The sequence below is a fragment of the Nelumbo nucifera genome, chromosome 7 (genome assembly GCF_055504915.1).
Source record: "Nelumbo nucifera cultivar China Antique chromosome 7, China Antique-T2T, whole genome shotgun sequence".
NCBI classification, from domain to species: domain Eukaryota; kingdom Viridiplantae; phylum Streptophyta; class Magnoliopsida; order Proteales; family Nelumbonaceae; genus Nelumbo; species Nelumbo nucifera.
The window spans coordinates 31,255,403-31,269,532 of NC_142655.1; the positions used below are offsets into that span (position 1 = coordinate 31,255,403).

Genomic DNA, 14,130 nt, shown 5'->3' on the forward strand with positions numbered 1-14,130 from the left:
TTGTGTAGTCATGGAAGACAGCAGTGAATACAAATCAAGTGTGGTGGTGCCTTCTGATTATCTGAATGTGCAGATGACCTCTATAAAACTGAATGGTGAGAATTATGTCCCTTGGGCTAAGTCTGTTGAAGTTTTCCTGAAAACCATTCTCCAGGATATGATGAATGGGAGCAGGAGGATGCTCAAATTATGACTTGGCTATGAAACAACATGGAATCCAAAATTAGTGTGAACTTCATGTTTTTAGATACAGCCAAGGAAGTCTGGGATCATGCAAGGAAACTATGTTCTGGACAAGATAACACTACTAGGGTTTACCAACTGTACTAAGAGTACTTCAATCTGCAACAAGGGAATCAAAGACTTGAGGACTATTATGCCAGTATGAGAAATTTACTAAATGAGTTGAATGTTTATCATCCTCTTACACCTGATGTCAAAATTCAGAAACAACAAAGAGAGCAGTTGGATGTGACCCAATTTTTAGTAGGGCTGAAATCTGAGGACAAATATTAGGTGGATCTGCTCTTCCCTCTCTTGAGGAAGTGTTTGTTCATCTTCGAAGGATTTCAGTTGGACCCATAGAGACTCCCACTATGTCAGATAGGTCTACATTTGCAGTTACGAGAGGGGGAGGTCGTGGTGGAAGAGGAGGTTAGCATGGACGTGGTAGTGGTGGTGGACCCATGTATGGTCGTGGTGGTGGTGGAATGTATAATCATGGTGGTGGTCGTGCTGGAGGACGAGATTTAGGGGGAGCCCGTGGTAGGGGACGTGGTAATACTCAAAGAAGGTGTACTCATTGTGGTATGGAGGGACATACTATCAACTTTTGCCACGATCTCCATGGCCCACCTTCAACCTGGGCGAATCATGCAGCTGTAAATGGTGGTAGCTCAAGACAAGAATCTCAAGTCACTAATCAGATCCCCACTACATCTACAGATACTTCAAGAAAGGAGATGGTGAGTGTTTCACGGGATGAGTATGAGCGGTTCATTCAGGGTACATCTCAATAGAACATAGCTACCCTTGCACACACAGGTACGACTTGTCTGGCATCCACATCTTCCCGTTGGATTATAGATTCCAGAGGTTCCGATCATATGACTGGAACTCCAGGTGAGTTTTCATCCATTTCTCCATCCTACACATCCCAATCTGTTACTCTTGCCAATGGCTCTACATCAGCCAAATGTGGTGTTGGTAATGTTGACACTGACTCATTATCCCTCTCCTCAGTTTTATATGTTCCCAAATTTCCCTTTAACCTGATGCATGTTAGTAAATTGACTCGGTTCTTAATTGCTCAATAACTTTTTACCCTTCCTCTTGTGTGTTTCAGGATCTCAAGACGGGGATGAATATTGGTGGAGGGCATGATGCTGGTGGACTGTATTATCTTGATGGAGGTGGTTCGGCAATAGCACTTCAGTCATCTCTCTCCCCTCATCAATGGCACTGCAGATTTGGTCATCCATCTCTTAGAGCTCTTCAATTACTTGTTTCGTCATTGCGTCGTCTTTCTAATTTAAATTGTGAGTCGTGTCAGTTTGGGAACATCATCATGTCTCCTTTAGTCCTAAAGTTGATAGTCGTACATCGAATCCTTTTTCTTTAGTCCATTCGGACATATGGGGTCCAAACAGAGTAGTGTCTTATTATGGTTACAAGTACTTTGTAATTTTTGTTGATGATTATTCAAGGATGATATGGCTTTACCTTATGAAAGAAAAGAGTGAATTGTTTTCTATCTTCCCGAAATTTTATGCTGAATTTCGCAATCAATTTGGTGTAAATATTAAAATTCTTCGTTCTGATAATGGCCGCGAGTATTTTTCCACACATTCAAGAATATTTGGATCAACATGGCATTATCCATCAAACCTCTTGTACCTACACCCCTCAACAAAATAGGGTGGCTGAAAGAAAAAACCGTCACCTTTTGGAAACTATTCGGTCCCATTTACATTAGATGAATGTCCCCAAACCCTTTTGGAGTGATGCTGTACTCACATCTTACTTTCTTATTAACCGCATGCCCATGTCTATCATTGAAAGTCAATCCCTTTCTCTGTTCTGTTTCCCACGTTGTCTCCTTTTCCCCTTACTCCTAGAGTTTTTGGTTGCGTGTGTTTTCGTTCATAATCTTGGGGCTGGAATGGACAAGTTAGATGGTAGATCCACTAAGTGTGTCTTTCTTAGCTATTCCAGGACTCAAAAAGGGTATAAGTGTTATAACCCTCGTTCTCGGCGTTATTTTGTGTGCTCTGATGTTACATTTTTTTAGTCCGTTTCTTTCTTTTCCAGGTCGGATACTTCTTCTCCTCTGTTGCCATCACCCCCTCTTCCAGTTCCTGTTGAGGATCCCGTTCCTCTTGTTCCGGTCGTGACCCAGTCTTTGTCTCTAATGCAGCTACCTGAGAGAGGACCACCTATCCGACAAGTGTATACACATCATCAGGCATCGGCTCCTCCCCTAGCTTCGTCATCGACAGATCTGGCAGTTGATCCCACCCCAGCCCCAACTCCCAGTTCTAACCTTGATCTTCCTATTGCTTTGCGGAAAGGTAAACACAGTTTCACTCTCCATCCCATTTCCAATTTTGTTTTTGTATCTCACATTTCGGCTTCCCATCGACAGTTTGTTTCTATGTTATCCTCTGTCTTTGTTCCCAAGGATGTCCAGGATGCCCTTAATTCTCCAGGGTGGTGCCAAGCAATAGAAGAAGAACTCTCGGCCCTGACTCGTACTCATACGTGCGACCTCACTACTCTTCCTCCTAGTAAGCATGTGGTCGGCTGTAAGTGAGTATACACGGTTAAATACTTACCTGATGGAAGTGTTGAACGGTTGAAAGCTCGGTTAGTTGCCAAAGGTTATTCACAACAGAATGGTATTGATTAGACAGACACCTCTCCGGTTGCCAAAATTGGGTCAGTTCATGTTCTAATTTCTCTTGCTGCTATGTTTGATTGATCCTTGTTTCAACTTGACATCAAGAATGCCTTTTTACATGGTGATCTTCTTGAGGAGGTGTACATGGAGCAACCACCATGCATGGTTTGGGAGGGTGAGAAGGTCTGTAGACTTAAGAAGGCTATTTATGGACTTAAACAATCTCCCCGTGCATGGTTTGGGAGATTTAGTAAAGTGGTGAAGAAGTTTGGAATGAAACAGTGTTAGGTTGATCATTCTGTATTCAGCTATGAATCAAATGTTGTGAAGATTCTCTTGGTGGTATATGTAGATGACATTGTTATCATAGGTAGTGACAGACTAGGAATTGATAGGTTGAAGACTTACTTGCATGTAGACCTGTTCATGGGCCGGGCCGGGTCGGGCTCGGGCCAGGCTTTCACTCTGTATTAACAAATTTTTCTAAGGCCCGAGCCCAAGCTCGGTCCGACCATCGGGCCTACAACTTGGGCCCGAGCCCGACCCTCATAAAAAGCTCAAAGCCCAGGCCTGGGACCGAGCCCGAAATTTAGCCCATACTATTACTACTGCTGAAGCGGCTGAATAAAGAGAGAGAGAGATTATAAAGAAAAGAATAAAAAATGTATATATTAAATTATAAATATATATTTTAATAAATATTATATTATTTATATATTTTATATAATATATAAAATACATATTATATATTTTATAAAGTATATAATGCTGAGTCGGGCCGGACCGGGCTTTTTTGACAAATACCGAGCCCGACCCAAAACACAGTCGGGCTTACTGTGTTAGGCCTGAGGTCAGGCCCACGGGCCTAATTATATGACCAAGCCCGACCGGGGTGCAGGCAGGGCCATCGGGCTACCCGGCCCATGAACAGGTCTACTTGCATGATCACTTCTAGACAAAGGATCTTGGAAAATTAAGATACTTCCTAGGGATAGAGGTTGCAAGGTCCAAGAATTGTATTAATCTGTGCCAAAGGAAATATGTTCTTGATTTGCTAGAGGAAACAGGGTTGTTGGGTGCCAGACCAGCTGAAACACCTATGGAACTGAATGCTAGACTGGGTAGTGATACAAGTGAGGAGTTTGAGGATCCGGGAAGGTACAAAAGACTGATGGGTAAGCTTAATTACCTAACCATCACTCGACCTGATATCTCATTTGCGGTCAGTGTAGTGAGTCAATTTATGCAGAATCCGAGAATCCCACACTGGGAGGCAGTCCTAAGGATTGTGGGGTATTTGAAAGGTGCTCCAGGTCGTGGTTTGTTGTATAAGAGTGGAGGAAGTCTTGAGATAGAGGAATACACGGATGCTGATTGGGCTGGGTCCATATCTGACAAAAGGTCCACTACAGGGTATTGCACTTTTCTTGGTGGGAACTTAGTGACATGGAAGAGTAAGAAGCAGACAGTGGTAGCAAGAAGCAGTGCAGAGGTTGAATATAGGGTTATGGCTCACACAACATCCGAACTGGTGTGGTTGAAGCATCTACTAGAGGAGATGGGATACTCGATTGACACTCCTATGAAGCTATACTGTGATAACCAAGCTGTAGTTCATATCTCCTCTAATCTAGTGTTTCACGAAAGGACAAAGCACATAGAAGTGGATTGCCACTTTGTATGTGAGAAGGTGGTTAGTGGAGTGATAAGTACAACATATGTGAACACAGGAAATCAATGGGCAGATCTGTTTACCAAAGGGTTGAATCGGGGAAGAGTGGACTACATATGTAACAAGCTGGGACTATATGACATATACTCACCAGCTTGAGGGGGAGTGTTAGAATCGGCTGTACAAGGGTAGTACAACCCTTTTATGTTTAGTTATATATGTATGGCACTACTGATGTGGCCCTCACTTAAGTGCGGGCACAATGGTAATCCTTGTATATCTTGGAAGAGTATAAATAAAAGAAGGGCTGACTAGAGGTTTTGAGATTTTTCTCTCTATTTCGTCAGTGACTTTTCTCCTTCTTTTTCTTCTCTTTCTCCTTCTTCTCTCTCTCCTTCTCTTTCTTCTAATCTGAACATATACGAACATCTAATCTGAGTTTTATCAGACACTATAGGACTAGTTTAAGACTAATTTCACTGTGAGCAGAGACAATACCTGATCTGGCAAGAGAGGTGGAAGCAAGGGAATTGTTCCTTAGACGAGCCATGGGCAGGCTAAGGATTTCTACTTCATCAGTAGTGAAATCAAAGGACCCTGATGTGCGGGGATTAGAAGTCTATCCCATAGGAGGAGGTGCAACTGTAGGTGTGTTCTTTGGGCTGTCACCATTATTGCTTATGACAACATTCCCACTTGTTGTTTGACTCCTAAAGCTTCTTGTCTTTCCTTAATGCAGCTGGTTTCAGGTGATGATAAAGAATCCAAGAAGTCTCTTTCACATGTCCGTTACCTCCACAATGGGAGCATTTAATATGCCTCTTTGTCTAAATGCTTACCCTCTTTTGGGTTGAAGAAATCAAGGCTGAATGCTCAACAGGCTGTACTTGGGTGTCAACTTGCATCTCTTTCCTTCTAACCTCTTCATTCCTTACAAGATCGTAAACATGATGTAAATTTGGAATTTCACCCCTTCCCAAAATTTGGGATCTTATGCTCCCATACATCGGGTCTATGCCAGCCAAAAACTTAAAAGCTCTGCCTTCTTCAATATTTTTATCATGCCTCTCCTTATCTCTTGTATTTTCCCAACCAAGTACAAGATGATGGTCAAATTCTTCCCATAGTCCTTCTAGAGTTGCAAAGTAAGTTGCAACAAACATATATCCTTGTCTCAATGCAACAATATCTTGGGCTAGCCTATAAATTCTTGCATTGTTCTTCCATTGTCCATAGGTTTTAGACACCTTCTCCCAAATCTTAGAGGCAGTAGGGAAGTGTTGAACAATCCTAGCCACTCTTGGAGTCATTGAGGCAAGCAGCCAAGGCATAACAATAGCATTTTCCTTACACCAGATTGAATAATCAACATCATCCGCTTTAGGTTTCTTCTTCAGTCCATCTAAATAACCCATAAGTTCCTGGAAGTAATGAAAATCTTGGCTCAAACAAACCATTCTCTGAAGTTGTATTCATCTAACAACACATCGGAAATTTGCAAGCTATGCAGATTTGGGTTTTCCAGATTTGAAGACCTCCCACCAGTCATATTGTCCTTAGAAGTTACTTCTCCTGATATTGAAGACATATTCTTCCTCTTACAGTAACCACAACTGTAATCTCAACACAAGGAACTAGATTTCAGACTTACTAGAGTTCTGGGCTGAGAGCAGATTTGAAGGTCAACAACACCACTTCTGGAAGTCAAACCTAGGTCGTGACCACCCCTGCAGTCTGTTCAATCTCCCTGACAATAACTAGGACTGTCCACTCAGTCGTTCTACCTAGATCTGTTCTACATAGATCTCTCTAGAATCCGAATGGCTACTAACTCTTGCAGAACCACTAGGGCATAAACTTCTGGGAAAAAACTCCCCTTGGGCCCCACAGCCAAGAAAAACCCTAGATATAGACCTTGTTGTTGTCTACGATCAGTCCTAGGGTTTCTTCACAGTAGCAGAGATAAGAGAAAAGAAAAAAGAACAGAGAAGAGGGAAAGAAGAAAGAAGCTAGTTGTAGTCAGTCAGGCCAAATGAAGCTTTGATACCAGAGGAAGAAGAGGAGAAGAGAAGAAGTTTGAGAATGGGACACCAAGACATAATAAAGAAAAATAAAACAAGTTTAGGCCCCATAACTAAAGGCCCATAACAGACTAAAGAACTTAAACATAAAAGTTAAACTAAGCCCACCAACACTTAACCACTCAACTAACATTAGACAATGAGAAATGTAACCAAAGAATCTCTCCTCTTAACAAAGAAGATGTAATCAGATTGAGTCTATGTGTAACCAAAACTCACAAGAGTAGTACATAGTCACTCAAACCAGGCTCTAGGGGACTATTTTAGTAAATAAAAAGACTTCTTCAATTTGCACACCTTACCTTGTATCTATACCACGGGGAAGGACATACACGCTTCTTCATTCAAGTCCCCATCCAATGCCTAGTAAAAATTTTCTATCAAGGAGAAGAGAACCCTAAATGAATTCATCTTAGCCACCAAAGAGAAAATCTCCAAATAATATACTCCATATTCAAGGATTCAAGGATAAACCTTTGGCCACTAGGCATGCCTTAAACCTCTTAATATTACCATTAATATGATACTTAATAGTATAAATCCACTTACATCTCACACATTCTTTCCCATCAGGCAAGTTCACCATATCGTAGGTATTGGTTTTATATAGTGCCTCTTTCTCAATTATCATAGCATCCCTCCACTCTGGCTTAGAAGCTTCAAATATAAATATGGGGGATGAATTGAGAAAGGATGAAGGCCAAAAAGGAGTAATAGGATGGATAAAGGAGGGTATAGGAAAGGTGTTTGAAATGAAATAAGTAGTACACTTCCTCTTACCTTTCTTTTTAGTAATACGTCTGAAAAGGTGGGTGTAGGAACAAGGGTTGTCTTAGAACTTATAGTCTTACTAGTAATTGAAAGTGCAAGAGGCTCAATTGAAGAAATGGGATCAACCAATTCTTGATTGTGCTTGTGCCTTTGGTACCACCTTTAAGGCTCTGAATGATAGTGATGAGACCAAAAAAAAGGGAAAAAAAAGAGAGAAATGTGAAAATGTATTATGTATTTGTATGTTTTTTGTAATAGGATCCCACATTGGTGTTTTTGAGTAGCTTTGTTGACAATTTGGATCCAGGGGTATTTTCACCATTTTATTAGTCAGATTCTGGTCAGGGGCACTTGAGTGTACATTTGTTGGATTTTGGTATTTTAGGTCTCTTTTTGTAACAAAAGTTACCTTTTAGGGGTTTGTTTGAAGTTTGTTTTGTTCTTAAGGAGTTTTTTGTGAGTGTAAATATTTTAACTGGCTTCTCTAGCAAGCCGTCGAGTCTTATAAAGGAGAAGGGTTCTTTTTTTGGTTCTTTCTCTCTTGTTTGAGATGTAGCTCAGCCCCAACTAGAGTTTTTAAGTATTGGGAGCTTGGGTTTTGAGGAGTCAACCCATTTTGTTACCTTCTAATCCCTATATCACTAGGTGTCTACACAAGAGGCCAACTTGATGCCATTGTTACCATAGCGAAACTATTCCAAGAGGAGCTTTACTTCAAGTTTAGGTCTGAAATCCTTAAAAATCCAACTTGTTTTGTTGTTTTCAGCTTGGTAATTCTTTTGTTCTTATTGTTGTACACTTGGAGTGTTGCATATAGTTTGTTTTTCCATCCACATCAAATAAGATGAGGTGAAAAAAACTAAATAGGTAGCTAGAGGAGGAGGAATAGGAATAGACGAACAAGGTGTAAGCGTAGACTAGATAAGAGCAAAAGGCACAATAAGGGATTTTACACAAGACTCAACAGGAATAGGAAGAGGAGAATCAAATAGCTCAACAATATACTCCCCCTCAAGAGGAATATCATAGAATTGAACCAACTCTACAAAAGTTACATCCATGGAAACATAACAGTTGCTACTAACCAGATCATAGCAACAATACCCTTTTTGTCTGGAGGCATAGCCTAAAAAGATACATTTTCGAGCCTTAGGTTCAGATTTATGCCTTTGGGAACTAAGAATGTGAATATAACAAGTACAACAAAAGACAAAAAGAAATAGAGAAAAGTTCTGAGTTGGGGAAGAGAGCACTAAAAGGAGACATAAAGCCCAAGACCTTGGGTGACATACGATTAATAAGATAAGTGGTTGTAAAAACTTCATCCCCCCAAAATTTGATTAGGACATGAGAAGCAAAGAGCATACTCCTGGCAATATCAATAATGTGGTAGTTCTTTCTTTATACCATACCATTTTATTACGGATTTCAAGTACAAGAACTTTAATGAACAAACCTAAACTGCTCAAAACATAAAGTCAATCTCTTCTCAAAATATTCCTTAGTATTATCTTTGCAGAATATTTTGCTTCGAGTATCAAACAAGTTAAGAATAAATCCATGGAATTGTTTAACAAATTTTTGTGCATCATGAGAGTGCATCAAATAAATCTAGGCATACCGAGAGAAATCATCTATAAACAAAATGAAATACTTATAGCCACCCATGCAAGGTAAATAGTAAGGCCCCTACACATCAAATTGCACAACATTAAAATCAATAGTGTATTTTTTATTACTCAAAGGAAAGGAAGGAATTTCTACAATGTTTAGCAAGTTTACAAGATTCACAATGAAGACCAGACTAACTTATTCTATTAAATAATTTTGGAAACAAAAGACTCAAAGAAGATAAAGATACATGACCTAAACAACAGTGATGTGAAATAGCATGATTAATAGACTGATGCAATGGATCCACAAGCTACTTTCTGAGGAGGTACCAAGCTCTATTGATGCACATCTAATAGGTATATCCCATTTGCCTTATGGCCACTCCCAATCAGCTTCTAAGACTTCAAGTCCTAAAAATGACAATAAATGGGAAAGAAGGTTATCCAACAATTTAATGATTTCGTCAAGTTGATAATAGAAAATAGGTTGGTATTAAGTCTACATACATGAAAGACAGAGAACAAGGTGAGGGAATCTGAAGGTCTAATGCCTCCCTTACCAAAAATAGGGGCAAAGGAGCTATCAGCAAGGGATATTTTATCTCAACTAGGTGATAGGTGTTAAACAAATGGAAAATACTTGTCATGTAATCAAAAGCACTAGAGGTTATGATCCAAGAAATCCTACTATTACCTGAGACAATGGCATGATTTGTAATGGCATAGATACTTGAATAGGCAAATTTAGATACTAGTGGCTTATAGTTGGTTGATGATCCTTCCATACTTCTCAAACTTTGCCTTTGCAACTATAACTTGTTCTATAGTAGACTTGTCATCATCAAGTCCCTTTTCACCTTTTAAAGTAGTGTCTATATTTGCATTGCCACCTTTTACATTCCCATTCTTTCTATTACTGTGATTCTTAAACTATGCAAGCTTTAAACTTGGATGCAACTTCCAGCATGTGTATTTTGTGTGCTTGGACTTCTTGCAATTTTCACAAACTATATCCTTCTTCTCGTCACCAACCTTAGGTTTAATCCAACATGTTCAAAGTGATCAGTCGTAGACTTGTAGTCTTTAGGTTTTATACCTACCTTCTACTCTCTTCACTGTTGACCATAGGATAGACTTGAGATAGAGATACACCATCTTTAGCTAATATATTATATCTAGTGATGTCATGCTCGGAGTTGAGCCCAGTGAAAAACTCAAATACCCTATTCTTATTCAACTTTCTATAGGTCTTAGCGTCCTTGGTACTCTCCCAAACAACAACCTACATTAGGTCAATCTCTTGCCCAAGAGACTTCAACATTGAAAAGTATATTGTTAAGGATTTCTCCATCTATCTAAGATTGTTCACATCATTCTTTACTTTATAGGCTTTGGCTACATTTAACTTCTTAGAACAGGTTTCAATAACACTATCCACCCTTTAACAATGTAATTTTCTTGTGTCCATTTCTCAAGATTAGGATCATCTTCTTAAGGATTCTTCTTACCGCCTATCAAGTACACCCACTTGCCTCTATTGCATACATGAATCTTCACAGGTTGTGATTGCTGACAATATGTATTGTTGCAGGGGCTTTTGGGGATTTTTTTTTGTTAATTCTTTTTGTATTTTGGCACCCTCTTAGGGACAAACAATTATGTAATTTTCCTTAACAGTATAAAAATTTTTCTTGCCATCTTGGTCATGTCTTTTAAGTCTATCGATCTGTGTCCAATTTATGTCTATAATGTAAAGTCTGTCATCTCTCAAAGCAATGTAGAACTATATATTCTGCAAGTAATAGAAAAAGTGATGTTGCTTTTAACTTGGTACATACTGATGCTTGTGGCCATATTCTATCCCTTGCATAAGTGTCTATAAATACTTTATCTTGTTTATTGATGATTATTCAAGATATACTTGGTTATATTTGATGAAGAGCCAATATGAAATCCCCTCCACTGTTAAAAACTTTTTTAAAATGGCAGAAACACAATTTAGAAAAAAACATCAAAATAATAAAATAAGGTCTAAAAATGCTAAGGAGTACTTTGAAAAACATCTAAGAATCTTTCTTGAAGAAAATGAGGCAATTCACTAGAGCTCATTCTCCCATACCCCTCAACAAACCATGTAGTAGAGAGAAAAAGTAGACATGTATTTGAAGTTGCTAGGGGGCTACTTTTTCAGAAGCATGTGCCTACTCGCTTCTGGAGGGATGTTGTTGAAGTTGCGGTCTATCTCATTAATAGGCTTCCTTTACAAACTCTACCTCTTCAATTCTCTCATTAGCTTTTATTCCCTAATGACTATACTCTTTGCCTTCCTTTCTAAGTCTCTGGGTGTAGTTGTTTTGTTCATGATATGAGTCCTTCTCGCCTCAAACTTGACCCTAAGTCCATCAAGTGTGTGTGTGTGTGTGTGTGTGTATTTGTTACTCTCTTGTCCAAAAGGGATACAAGTGCTTTGACCCTCACTCTGGTCGGCAGTATGTGTCCAAGGATGTTATTTTTTTTTTTTTTTGAGTCTACTCCTTTTTTCCAACCACTTTGTCCAAGAGAGCTTAATCTTGAAATGTTATTCTGAATTAGAGATTTTTGAATTAGCAATCTACACTCCAACTTTTCTATAAATGTACTATATGAAAAACTTCTCAACAAGTGGAGATATTTCCTCCTAGCTACACCAAGGTCTATTGATAGATCTGTAACAGTTCCATAATACCTCTTGACTACAAACTTAGATACCAAATATTTTTTTTTTCATGGGTTAAGTACTTAAATATACTCTGTGGTTTCACTAAACTACTTAAATTTACCCTCTGGTTTTCAAAACTACTTATGTATACCCTATTGGGCCGTTTATACAACATCATACATTTATTATAATCTGGAGCTAACTAATGAAATGTAAGATCCACTTGTGACAAACCTAGGTGTGTGTAGTACTTGAAATACTTGAAATGGTACTGATGAGATTCATGGGTGTTGTGATAAATAGTTTCTTGTGATGTAGTATTCACTTTCTAATGATGACATTTGATTTTGACAAGCTTTCCTTACAAGAGCTCAAGCTCTTGCTAGCCACGCCTCAAGCCTCTATAGTTTATAATAACCATCCGCAACTGCAATGGACATTGTGACTGAATTACAATCACAATTATTCCGGCCATTAGATATCAGGAAATAATTGCGAATTGCATAGAAGGGATAATCCATTCAATCGGACAAACATTGGCAGGTCAAGATACTACAATCTACTTTGGGCCAGTTGAGTCAGGCAAAGGTCTAGATCCTAGATGTCTTAGCCATCTTTAGTAGAACGTGATTAGGGATGACAATTTCCACCCTACTTGGCCATTATGGGGTTTATTTTTTTTCATTTGAAAAAACAGGTTTTGGAGTGGGGATAGGTTTTGGGATTTTACAACCCATATGGGTATGGGTAGCATAGGGTAGGGTATTAGGCTAAACCCAACTCTCCCCAACCCGTGTTGATTACTAAAATACCTCTAATACTTATAATTAATTAAGGGGTTTTTACTGTTCAGTCCACCCCTAGAAATCTTAGCTCCACCGTACAGTTGGGGTAGGTGCCAGCTCGGAATTGAAGCCAATTCACAGGCGGGTATGGGTGTTTTAGGTGGAGTTGTTTTAACTTTTGAATTGTTGTAGGCCTACAGTTCAAATCAGAATTCTGAGGTGGAGTGTAGTAAAAAATCTCATTAATTTATCAATATATTGGCAGATATTTTGAATCTTGTGTAAATGATAATTGATAGTTTATGTGTTTTCTACATGTTTCAATCAAATAATTGAAATGTCTGTTCATATAATTTTGCTTGTTTATTGATAACAGGAAATTAGATGGGATTTTTGGATCCAACCCGCCCCACCATCAAATGTGGGAAGGGTAGGATGAGGGAAGGTTTTACATTTTCATGTATAGAGAGGGTTTGAATTTTGAAAATCCAATCTACTATGAGAATTAGGGTGGGCAAAGGATTGGGAGACAAGGAGGGTCTAAAATTTACCCTCCCTAAATCTGCCCTGTTACCCTCCCTAAATGTTATACAACAAAAATACAGTACTATCCCTAAATGTGATACAACAAAAATATAATACCAAAACAACTCAATTTTAACAAAATGTTGGTTTAGTTATGGAGACAAAAGGTGAAATGAAAAGAATAAATTACAAAATTTTGGTTGATATTTGTAGAAAAGTGATGTCAGATGCAAGTTTGATTTGATCAAGAATATATGGTTGTGTTTCTTTTATGTTTTTTTTCATTCACATCAAATATGAATGACCAAGTTTATTGTAGGGGGAGAGTCCTTCAATTACTAGATTCCTTCAACAAGGCTACTGTGTGCACGGATGAAGTCTTTAAAGTGAGAGTACTCTATTCTCTATTTTTCTGGAAGAATAATCAAGTGCATGTTTTGAAAATTTAAAGAACAATCAAGGGCGTTTTTGTCCTTTAATGTTTTTCTGTCAATCTTAACAATTAAATCTTTAACAAGGTATTTTTAAGTAGTTTTGGAAACCACAGATTATATTTAAGTAATTGGCATGTATTTCTTTTATGTATCTAGATAAGGAATGGAATGGTAGTCAATTTTATCTTCTTTTCCCTTTATGTGTCAAAATTTAAATTTCAAATAATGAATGAAATTTATGTCCACAAAAGAGATGAAAATTGTTCTTTACTATAAAAGAAAATGAGAAACAATACATGGTACCCTGTGATTTGAAACATAAATCAACCCTTATCCCTTGTATGATTTTTCCATTTCCTTTCTAAACCAACAATCTTCACCTTGGTTTATTTTTCAACCACCTTGGAGATCCTTTGTTTGTGCTTCCGCTTGTTTGAAACTACTACAAACATGTTTTAGCTTTGAGAAACACCAATACTTATTTATACATAACCCGAATTATTCGGTCCTAACACCTCTTGATTCAAACAAAATAGCCAACGCACATGTATAATTGTATTTGAGTTAATAGTCTTACTTTAAGGGAGGACCTTGATCTTTCCTTTCTCCTAACAATACTATTTCTCTCACCATCAACCATACTCTAAAAAAC

The 14,130-nt window shown here is 38.4% G+C and overlaps 1 protein-coding gene across 4 annotated transcripts in view; it reads left to right on the top strand.

Moving 5' to 3' along the window:
* LOC104598242 (rab GTPase-activating protein 22-like) overlaps window positions 1-13,585 on the top strand; it is a 120,471-nt gene extending 106,886 nt beyond the window's left edge. For 3 of the 4 annotated variants that reach the window (XR_016078884.1, XR_016078887.1, XR_016078886.1), the window contains one exon: window positions 13,364-13,585. The gene's annotated coding sequence lies outside the window, so the exon portion shown is untranslated. Of the gene's footprint in view, window positions 1-1,345; window positions 3,558-13,363 lie in introns of those variants that run through there. The other variant, XR_016078885.1, reaches the window with a different exon arrangement.
* Window positions 13,586-14,130: the final 545 nt, after the last annotated feature.